Below are 11,465 nucleotides of genomic sequence, written 5' to 3'. Positions count from 1 at the left end.
GCTGGTTGCTGCTGCATGATGTAAAATAGTTGCCGTTTCTGCACTGTTCCAAAGAGAGGAGACACCCTCTCTCATCCCCCTTTCTCCTTCGTCCTTGCCAATTACTGCGGTGCGTCCATTTGAGCTGGCAAGTGGCGAGGAGCGGTCCATGCCCCCTCAGTAAACATCGCCTGAAACAGTTCCGCTTTGCTGGGGGCCACCGGTCCTGCAGGGCGGGCTCTGAACCAGGATTGGAGATCCTGGAAAAATGCTGGTAGAACCACGAACAACAAAAGAGCCCCACAGTGACTGACGATTCAGCCGACCTTTATTCGTCATTTCATGTGCAGCATTGCGCTCTTCCAACTTACGCGTTTCGGCGTCACTGACGTCTTGGTAGCAGGTGAGCGTGATTATGAAAACCAAGTGATGTGTGCCTGCCAATTCCTTGAGGTCCCAGAATGCACCAACAATGTTTAGGGAACGTGCAAGTTGATTCATATTACTGCTTAATAGCGTCATTTTCAAACATTTTGCATTGTTGTCCCAAGTTCATGCTTTCATTAAATTGCTACTTAGTGCTGGTTGCTGCTGCATGATGTAAAATAGTTGCCAATTCTGCACTGTTCCAAAGATAGGAGACACCCTCTCTCATCCCCCTTTCTCCTTCGTCCTTGCCAATTACTGCGGTGCGTCCATTTGAGCTGGCAAGTGGCGAGGAGCGATCCATGCCCCCTCAGTAAACATCGCCAGAAACAGTTCCGCTTTGCTGGGGGCCACTGGTCCTGCAGGGCGGGCTCTGAACCAGGAACGGAGATCCTGGAAAAATGTGGGTAGAACCACGAACAACAAAAGAGCCCCACAGTGACTGACGATTCTGCTGACTTTTATTCGTCATTTCATGTGCAGCATTGCGCTCTTCCACCTTACGCGTTTCGACGTCACTGACGTCTTGTTCACAGGTGAGCGTGATTATGAAAACCAAGTGGTGTGTGCCTGCCAATTCCTTCAGGTCCCAGAATGCACCAACAATGTTTAGGGAACGTGCAAGTTGATTCATATTACTGCCTAATAGCGTCATTTTCAAACATTTTGCATTGTTGTCCCAAGTTCATGCGTTCATTAAATTGCTGCTTAGTGCTGGTTGCTGCTGCATGATGTAAAATAGTTGCAGTTTCTGCACTGTTCCAAAGAGAGGAGACACCCTCTCTCATCCCCCTTTCCCCTTCATCCTTGCCAATTACTGCGGTGCGTCCATTTGAGCTGGCAAGTGGCGAGGAGCGGTCCATGCCCCCTCAGTAAACATCACCTGAAACAGTTCCGCTTTGCTGGGGGCCACCGGTCCTGCAGGGCGGGCTCTGATCCAGGAACGGAGATCCTGGAAAAATGCAGGTAGAACCACGAACAACAAAAAGAGCCCCACAGTGACTGACGATTCAGCTGACCTTTATTCGTCATTTCATGTGCAGCATTGTGCTCTTTCACCTTACGCGTTTCGACGTCACTGGCGTCTTGTTCACAGGTGAGCGTGATTATGAAAACCAAGTGGTGTGTGCCTGTCAATTCCTTCAGGTCCCAGAATGCACCAACAATGTTTAGGGAACGTGCAAGTTGATTCATATTACTGCCTAATAGCATCATTTTCAAACATTTTGCATTGTTGTCCCAAGTTCATGCTTTCATTAAATTGCTGCTTAGTGCTGGTTGCTGCTGCATGATGTAAAATAGTTGCCGTTTCTGCACTGTTCCAAAGAGAGGAGACACCCTCTCTCATCCCCTTTTCTCCTTCGTCCTTGCCAATTACTGCGGTGCGTCCATTTGAGCTGGCAAGTGGCGGGGAGCGGTCCATGCACCCTCAGTAAACATCGCCTGAAACAGTTCCGCTTTGCTGGGGGCCACCGGTCCTGCAGGGCGGGCTCTGAACCAGGATTGGAGATCCTGGAAAAATGCTGGTAGAACCACGAACAACAAAAGAGCCCCACAGTGACTGACGATTCAGCTGACCTTTATTCGTCATTTCATGTGCAGCATTGCGCTCTTCCAACTTACGCGTTTCGGCGTCACTGACGTCTTGTTAGCAGGTGAGCGTGATTATGAAAACCAAGTGATGTGTGCCTGCCAATTCCTTAAGGTCCCAGAATGCACCAACAATGTTTAGGGAACATGCAAGTTGATTCATATTACTGCTTAATAGCATCATTTTCAAAAATTTTGCATTGTTGTCCCAAGTTCATGCTTTCATTAAATTGCTGCTTAGTGCTGGTTGCTGCTGCATGATGTAAAATAGTTGCCGTTTCTGCACTGTTCCAAAGAGAGGAGACACCCTCTCTCATCCCCCTTTCTCCTTCGTCCTTGCCAATTACTGCGGTGCGTCCATTTGAGCTGGCAAGTGGCGAGGAGCGGTCCATGCCCCCTCAGTAAACATCGCCTGAAACAGTTCCGCTTTGCTTGGGGCCACCGGTCCTGCAGGGCAGGCTCTGAACCAGGAACGGAGATCCTGGAAAAATGCGGGTAGAACCACGAACAACAAAAAGAGCCCCACAGTGACTGACGATTCAGCTGACCTTTATTCGTCATTTCATGTGCAGCATTGTGCTCTTTCACCTTACGCGTTTCGACGTCACTGACGTCTTGTTCACAGGTGAGCGTGATTATGAAAACCAAGTGGTGTGTGCCTGCCAATTCCTTCAGGTCCCAGAATGCACCAACAATGTTTAGGGAACGTGCAAGTTGATTCATATTACTGCCTAATAGCGTCATTTTCAAACATTTTGCATTGTTGTCCCAAGTTCATGCTTTCATTAAATTGCTGCTTAGTGCTGGTTGCTGCTGCATGATGTAAAATAGTTGCCGTTTCTGCACTGTTCCAAAGAGAGGAGACACCCTCTCTCATCTCCCTTTCTCCGTCATCCTTGCCAATTACTGCGGTGCGTCCATTTGAGCTGGCAAGTGTCGAGGAGCGGTCCATGCCCCCTCAGTAAACATCGCCTGAAACAGTTCCGCTTTGCTGGGGGCCACCGGTCCTGCAGAGCGGGCTCTGAACCAGGAACGGAGATCCTGGAAAAATGCGGGTAGAACCACAAACAACAAAAGAGCCCCACAGTGACTGACGATTCAGCTGACCTTTATTCGTCATTTCATGTGCAGCATTGCGCTCTTCCACCTTACGCGTTTCGACGTCACTGACGTCTTGTTCACAGGTGAGCGTGATTATGAAAACCAAGTGATGTGTGCCTGCCAATTCCTTCAGGTCCCAGAATGCACCATCAATGTTTAGGGAACGTGCAAGTTGATTCATATTACTGCTTAATAGCGTCATTTTCAAACATTTTGCATTGCTGTCCCAAGTTCATGCTTTCATTAAATTGCTGCTTAGTGCTGGTTGCTGCTGCATGATGTAAAATAGTTGCAGTTTCTGCACTGTTCCAAAGAGAGGAGACACCCTCTCTCACCCCCCCTTTCTCCTTCGTCCTTGCCAATTACTGCGGTGCGTCCATTTGAGCTGACAAGTGGCGAGGAGCGGTCCATACCTCCTCAGTAAACATCGCCTGAAACAGTTCCGCTTTGCTGGGGGCCACCGGTCCTGCAGGGCGGGCTCCGAACCAGGAACGGAGATCCTGGAAAAATACGGGTAGAACTACGGACAACAAAAGAGCCCCACAGTGACTAACGATTCAGCTGACCTTTATTCATCATTTCATGTGCAGCATTGCGCTTTTCCACCTTACGCGTTTCGACGTCACTGACGTCTTGTTCACAGGTGAGCGTGATTATGAAAACCAAGTGGTGTGTGCCTGCCAAATCCTTCAGGTCCCAGAATGCACCAACAATGTTTAGGGAACGTGCAAGTTGATTCATATTACTGCTTAATAGCATCATTTTCAAACATTTTGCATTGTTGTCCCAAGTTCATGCTTTCATTAAATTGCTGCTTAGTGCTGGTTGCTGCTGCATGATGTAAAATAGTTGCCGTTTCTGCACTGTTCCAAAGAGAGGGGACAACCTCTCTCATCCCCCTTTCTCCTTCGTCCTTGCTAATTACTGCGGTGCGTCCATTTCAGCTGGCAAGTGGCGAGGAGCGGTCCATGCCCCCTCAGTAAACATCGCCTGAAACAGTTCCGCTTTGCTGGGGGCCACCGGTCCTGCAGGGCGGGCTCTGAACCAGGAACAGTGATCCTGGAAAAATGCGGGTAGAACCACGAACAACAAAAGAGCCCCACAGTGACTGACGATTCAGCTGACCTTTATTCGTCATTTCATGTGCAGCATTGCGCTCTTCCACCTTATGCGTTTCGACGTCACTGACGTCTTGTTCATAGGTGAGCGTGATTATGAAAACCAAGTGGTGTGTGCCTGCCAATTCCTTCAGGTCCCAGAATGCACCGACAATGTTTAGGGAACGTGCAACTTTATTCATATTACTGCTTAATAGCGTCATTTTCAAACATTTTGCATTGTTGTCCCAAGTTCATGCTTTCATTAAATTGCTGCTTAGTGCTGGTTGCTGCTGCATGATGTAAAATAGTTGCTGTTTCTGCACTGTTCCAAAGAGAGGAGACACCCTCTCTCATCCCCCTTTCTCCTTCGTCCTTGCCAATTACTGCGGTGCGTCCATTTGAGCTGGCAAGTGTCGAGGAGCGGTCCATGCCTCCTCAGTAAACATCGCCTGAAACAGTTCCGCTTTGCTGGGGGCCACCGGTCCTGCAGAGCGGGCTCTGAACCAGGAACGGAGATCCTGGAAAAATGCGGGTAGAACCACGAACAACAAAAGAGCCCCACAGTGACTAACAATTCAGCTGACCTTTATTCGTCATTTCATGTGCAGCATTGCGCTCTTCCACCTTACGCGTTTCGACGTCACTGACGTCTTGTTCACAGGTGAGCGTGATTATGAAAACCAAGTGGTGTGTGCCTGCCAATTCCTTCAGGTCCCAGAATGCACCAGCAATGTTTAGGGAACGTGCAAGTTGATTCATATTATTGCTTAATAGCGTCATTTTCAAAATTTTGCATTGTTGTCCCAAGTTCATGCTTTTATTAAATTGCTGCTTAGTGCTGGTTGCTGCTGCATGATGTAAAATAGTTGCAGTTTCTGCACTGTTCCAAAGAGAGGAGACACCCTCTCTCATCCCCCTTTCTCCTTCTTCCTTGCCAATTACTGCGGTGCGTCCATTTGAGCTGGCAAGTGGCGAGGAGCGGTCCATGCCCCCTCAGTAAACATCGCCTGAAACAGTTCCGCTTTGCTGGGGGCCACCGGTCCTGCAGGGCGGGCTCTGAACCAGGAACCGAGATCCTGGAAAAATGCGGGTAGAACCACGAACAACAAAAGAGCCCCACAGTGACTGACGATTCAGCTGACCTTTATTCGTCATTTCATGTGCAGCATTGCGCTCTTCCACCTTACGTGTTTCGACGTCACTGACGTCTTGTTCACAGTTGAGCGTGATTATGAAAACCAAGTGGTGTGTGCCTGCCAATTCCTTCAGGTCCCAGAATGCACCAACAATGTTTAGGGAACGAGCAAGTTGATTCATATTACTGCTTAGTAGCGTCATTTTCAAACATTTTGCATTGTTGTCCCAAGTTCATGCTTTCATTAAATTGCTGCTTAGTGCTGGTTGCTGCTGCATGATGTAAAATAGTTGCCGTTTCTGCACTGTTCCAAAGAGAGGAGACACCCTCTCTCATCCCCCTTTCTCCTTCGTCCTTGCCAATTACTGCGGTGCGTCCATTTGAGCTGGCAAGTGGCGAGGAGCGATCCATGCCCCCTCAGTAAACATCGCCAGAAACAGTTCCGCTTTGCTGGGGGCCACCTGTCCTGCAGGGCGGGCTCTGAACCAGGAACGGAGATCCTGGAAAAATGTGGGTAGAACCACGAACAACAAAAGAGCCCCACAGTGACTGACGATTCTGCTGACCTTTATTCGTCATTTCATGTGCAGCATTGCGCTCTTCCACCTTACGCGTTTTGGCGTCACTGACGTCTTGTTCACCGGTGAGCGTGATTATGAAAACCAAGTGGTGTGTGCCTGCCAATTCCTTCAGGTCCCAGAATGCACCAACAATGTTTAGGGAACGTGCAAGTTGATTCATATTACTGCTTAATAGCGTCATTTTCAAACATTTGCATTGTTGTCCCAAGTTCATGCTTTCATTAAATTGCTGCTTAGTGCTGGTTGCTGCTGCATGATGTAAAATAGTTGCAGTTTCTGCACTGTTCCAAAGAGAGGAGACACCCTCTCTCATCCCCCTTTCTCCTTCGTCCTTGCCAATTACTGCGGTGCGTCCATTTGAACTGGCAAGTGGCGAGGAGCGGTCCATGCCCCCTCAGTAAACATCGCCTGAAACAGTTCCGCTTTGCTGGGGGCCACCGGTCCTGCAGGGCGGGCTCCGAACCAGGAACGGAGATCCTGGAAAAATATGGGTAGAACTACGAACAACAAAAGAGCCCCACAGTGACTGACGATTCAGCTGACCTTTATTCGTCATTTAATGTGCAGCATTGCGCTCTTCCACCTTACGCGTTTCGACGTCACTGACGTCTTGTTCATAGGTGAGCGTGATTATGAAAACCAAGTGGTGTGTGCCTGCCAATTCCTTCAGGTCCCAGAATGCACCAACAATGTTTAGGGAACGTGCAAGTTGATTCATATTACTGCTTAATAGCGTCATTTTCAAACATTTTGCATTGTTGTCCCAAGTTCATGCTTTCAATAAATTGCTGCTTAGTGCTGGTTGCTGCTGCATGATGTAAAATAGTTGCTGTTTCTGCACTGTTCCAAAGAGAGGAGACACCCTCTCTCATCCCCCTTTCTCCTTTGTCCTTGCCAATTACTGCGGTGCATCCATTTGAGCTGGCAAGTGTCGAGGAGCGGTCCATGCCCCCTCAGTAAACATCGCCTGAAACAGTTCAGCTTTGCTGGGAGCCACCGGTCCTGCAGAGCGGGCTCTGAACCAGGAACGGAGATCCTGGAAAAATGCGGGTAGAACCACAAACAACAAAAGAGCCCCACAGTGACTGACGATTCAGCTGACCTTTATTCGTCATTTCATGTGCAGCATTGCGCTCTTCCACCTTACGCGTTTCGACGTCACTGACGTCTTGTTCACAGGTGAGCGTGATTATGAAAACCAAGTGATGTGTGCCTGCCAATTCCTTCAGGTCCCAGAATGCACCAACAATGTTTAGGGAACGTGCAAGTTGATTCATATTACTGCTTAATAGCGTCATTTTCAAACATTTTGCATTGCTGTCCCAAGTTCATGCTTTCATTAAATTGCTGCTTAGTGCTGGTTGCTGCTGCATGATGTAAAATAGTTGCCATTTCTGCACTGTTCCAAAGAGAGGAGACACCCTCTCTCATCCCCCTTTCTCCTTCGTCCTTGCCAATTACTGCGGTGCATCCATTTGAGCTGGCAAGTGGCGAGGAGCGGTCCATACCCCCTCAGTAAACATCGCCTGAAACAGTTCCGCTTTGCTGGTGGCCACCGGTCCTGCAGGGCGGGCTCCGAACCAGGAACGGAGATCCTGGAAAAATACGGGTAGAACTACGAACAACAAAAGAGCCCCACAGTGACTGACGATTCAGCTGACGTTTATTCGTCATTTCATGTGCAGCATTGCGCTCTTCCACCTTACGCGTTTTGACGTCACTGACGTCTTGTTCACAGGTGAGCGTGATTATGAAAACCAAGTGGTGTGTGCCTGCCACTTCCTTCAGGTCCCAGAATGCACCAACAATGTTTAGGGAACGTGCAAGTTGATTCATATTACTGCTTAATAGCATCATTTTCAAACATTTTGCATTGTTGTCCCAAGTTCATGTTTTCATTAAATTGCTGCTTAGTGCTGGTTGCTGCTGCATGATGTAAAATAGTTGCCGTTTCTGCACTGTTCCAAAGAGAGGAGACACCCTCTCTCATCCCCCTTTCTCCTTCGTCCTTGCTAATTACTGCGGTGCGTCCATTTGAGCTGGCAAGTGGCGAGGAGCGGTCCATGCCCCCTCAGTAAACATCGCCTGAAACAGTTCCGCTTTGCTGGGGGCCACCGGTCCTGCAGGGCGGGCTCTGAACCAGGAACGGAGATCCTGGAAAAATGCGGGTAGAACCACGAACAACAAAAGAGCCCCACAGTGACTGACGATTCTGCTGACCTTTATTCGTCATTTCATGTGCAGTATTGCGCTCTTCCACCTTACGCGTTTCGACGTCACTGACGTCTTGTTCATAGGTGAGCGTGATTATGAAAACCAAGTGGTGTGTGCCTGCCAATTCCTTCAGGTCCCAGAATGCACCAACAATGTTTAGGGAACGTGCAAGTTGATTCGTATTACTGCTTAATAGCATCATTTTCAAACATTTTGCATTGTTGTCCAAAGTTCATGCTTTCATTAAATTGCTGCTTAGTGCTGGTTGCTGCTGCATGATGTAAAATAGTTGCTGTTTCAGCACTGTTCCAAAGAGAGGAGACACCCTCTCTCATCCCCCTTTCTCCTTCGTCCTTGCCAATTACTGCGGTGCGTCCATTTGAGCTGGCAAGTGTCGAGGAGCGGTCCATGCCTCCTCAGTAAACATCGCCTGAAACAGTTCCGCTTTGCTGGGGGCCATTGGTCCTGCAGAGCGGGCTCTGAACCAGGAACGGAGATCCTGGAAAAATGCGGGTAGAACCATGAACAACAAAAGAGCCCCACAGTGACTAACAATTCAGCTGACCTTTATTCGTCATTTCATGTGCAGCATTGCGCTCTTCCACCTTACGCGTTTCGACGTCACTGACGTCTTGTTCACAGGTGAGCGTGATTATGGAAACCAAGTGGTTTGTGCCTGCCAATTCCTTCAGGTCCCAGAATGCACCAACAATGTTTAGGGACCGTGCAAGTTGATTCATATGATTGCTTAATAGCGTCATTTTCAAACATTTTGCATTGTTGTCCCAAGTTCATGCTTTCATTAAATTGCTGCTTAATGCTGGTTGCTGCTGCATGATGTAAAATAGTTGCTGTTTCTGCACTGTTCCAAAGAGAGGAGACACCCTCTCTCATCCCCCTTTCTCCTTCGTCCTTGCCAATTACTGCGGTGCGTCCATTTGAGCTGGCAAGTGTCGAGGAGCGGTCCATGCCCCCTCAGTAAACATCGTCTGAAACAGTTCCGCTTTGCTGGGGGCCACCGGTCCTGCAGGGCGGGCTCTGAACCAGGAACGGAGATCCTGGAAAAATGCGGGTAGAAACACGAACAACAAAAGAGCCCCACAGTGACTGACGATTCAGCTGACCTTTATTCGTCATTTCATGTGCAGCATTGCGCTCTTCCACCTTACGCGTTTCGACGTCACTGACGTCTTGTTCACAGGTGAGCGTGATTATGAAAACCAAGTGGTGTGTGCCTGCCAATACCTTCAAGTCCCAGAATGCACCAACAATGTTTAGGAAACGTGCAAGTTGATTCATATTACTACTTAATAGCGTCATTTTCAAACATTTTGCATTGTTGTCCCAAGTTCATGCTTTCATTAAATTGCTGCTTAGTGCTGGTTGCTGCTGCATGATGTAAAATAGTTGCTGTTTCTGCACTGTTCCAAAGAGGGGAGACACCCTCTCTCATCCCCCTTTCTCCTTCGTCCTTGCCAATTACTGCGGTGAGTCCATTTGAGCTGGCAAGTGTCGAGGAGCGGTCCATGCCTCCTCAGTAAACATCGCCTGAAACAGTTCCGCTTTGCTGGGGGCCACCGGTCCTGCAGAGCGGGCTCTGAACCAGGAACGGAGATCCTGGAAAAATGCGGGTAGAACCACAAACAACAAAAGAGCCCCACAGTGACTAACAATTCAGCTGACCTTTATTCGTCATTTCATGTGCAGCATTGCGCTCTTCCACCTTACGCGTTTCGACGTCACTGACGTCTTGTTCACAGGTGAGCGTGATTATGAAAACCAAGTGGTGTGTGCCTGCCAATTCCTTCAGGTCCCAGAATGCACCAGCAATGTTTAGGGAACGTGCAAGTTGATTCATATTATTGCTTAATAGCGTCATTTTCAAAATTTTGCATTGTTGTCCCAAGTTCATGCTTTTATTAAATTGCTGCTTAGTGCTGGTTGCTGCTGCATGATGTAAAATAGTTGCCGTTTCTGCACTGTTCCAAAGAGAGGAGATACCCTCTCTCATCCCCCTTTCTCCTTCGTCCTTGCCAATTACTGCGGTGCGTCCATTTGAGCTGGCAAGTGGCGAGGAGCGGTCCATGCCCCCTCAGTAAACATCGCCTGAAACAGTTCCGCTTTGCTGGGGGCCACCGGTCCTGCAGGGCGGGCTCTGAACCAGGAACGGAGATCCTGGAAAAATGCGGGTAGAACCACAAACAACAAAAGAGCCCTACAGTGACTGACGATTCAGCTGACCTTTATTCGTAATTTCATGTGCAGCATTGCGCTCTTCCACCTTACGCGTTTCGACGTCACTGACGTCTTGTTCACAGGTGAGCGTGATTATGAAAACCAAGTGATGTGTGCCTGCCAATTCCTTCAGGTCCCAGAATGCACCATCAATGTTTAGGGAACGTGCAAGTTGATTCATATTACTGCTTAATACCGTCATTTTCAAACATTTTGCATTGCTGTCCCAAGTTCATGCTTTCATTAAATTGCTGCTTAGTGCTGGTTGCTGCTGCATGATGTAAAATAGTTGCAGTTTCTGCACTGTTCCAAAGAGAGGAGACACCCTCTCTTATCCCCCTTTCTCCTTCGTCCTTGCCAATTACTGCGGTGCGTCCATTTGAGCTGGCAAGTGGCGAGGAGCGGTCCATACCTCCTCAGTAAACATCGCCTGAAACAGTCCCGCTTTGCTGGGGGCCACCGGTCCTGCAGGGCGGGCTCCGAACCAGGAACGGAGATCCTGGAAAAATACGGGTAGAACTACGAACAACAAAAGAGCCCCACAGTGACTAACGATTCAGCTGACCTTTATTCGTCATTTCATGTGCAGCATTGCGCTCTTCCACCTTATGCGTTTCGACGTCACTGACGTCTTGTTCATAGGTGAGCGTGATTATGAAAACCAAGTGGTGTGTGCCTGCCAATTCCTTCAGGTCCCAGAATGCACCAACAATGTTTAGGGAACGTGCAAGTTGATTCATATTACTGCTTAATAGCATCATTTTCAAACATTTTGCATTGTTGTCCCAAGTTCATGCTTTCATTAAATTGCTGCTTAGTGCTGGTTGCTGCTGCATGATGTAAAATAGTTGCCGTTTCTGCACTGTTCCAAAGAGAGGGGACACCCTCTCTCATCCCCCTTTCTCCTTCGTCCTTGCTAATTACTGCGGTGCGTCCATTTGAGCTGGCAAGTGGCGAGGAGCGGTCCATGCCTCCTCAGTAAACATCGCCTGAAACAGTTCCGCTTTGCTGGGGGCCACCGGTCCTGCAGAGCGGGCTCTGAACCAGGAACGGAGATCCTGGAAAAATGCGGGTAGAACCACGAACAACAAAAGAGCCCCACAG

Source organism: Lissotriton vulgaris, unplaced genomic scaffold (genome assembly GCF_964263255.1).
Source record: "Lissotriton vulgaris unplaced genomic scaffold, aLisVul1.2 SCAFFOLD_988, whole genome shotgun sequence".
Taxonomy (NCBI): domain Eukaryota; kingdom Metazoa; phylum Chordata; class Amphibia; order Caudata; family Salamandridae; genus Lissotriton; species Lissotriton vulgaris.
Note: the sequence above shows the minus strand (reverse complement) of the source record.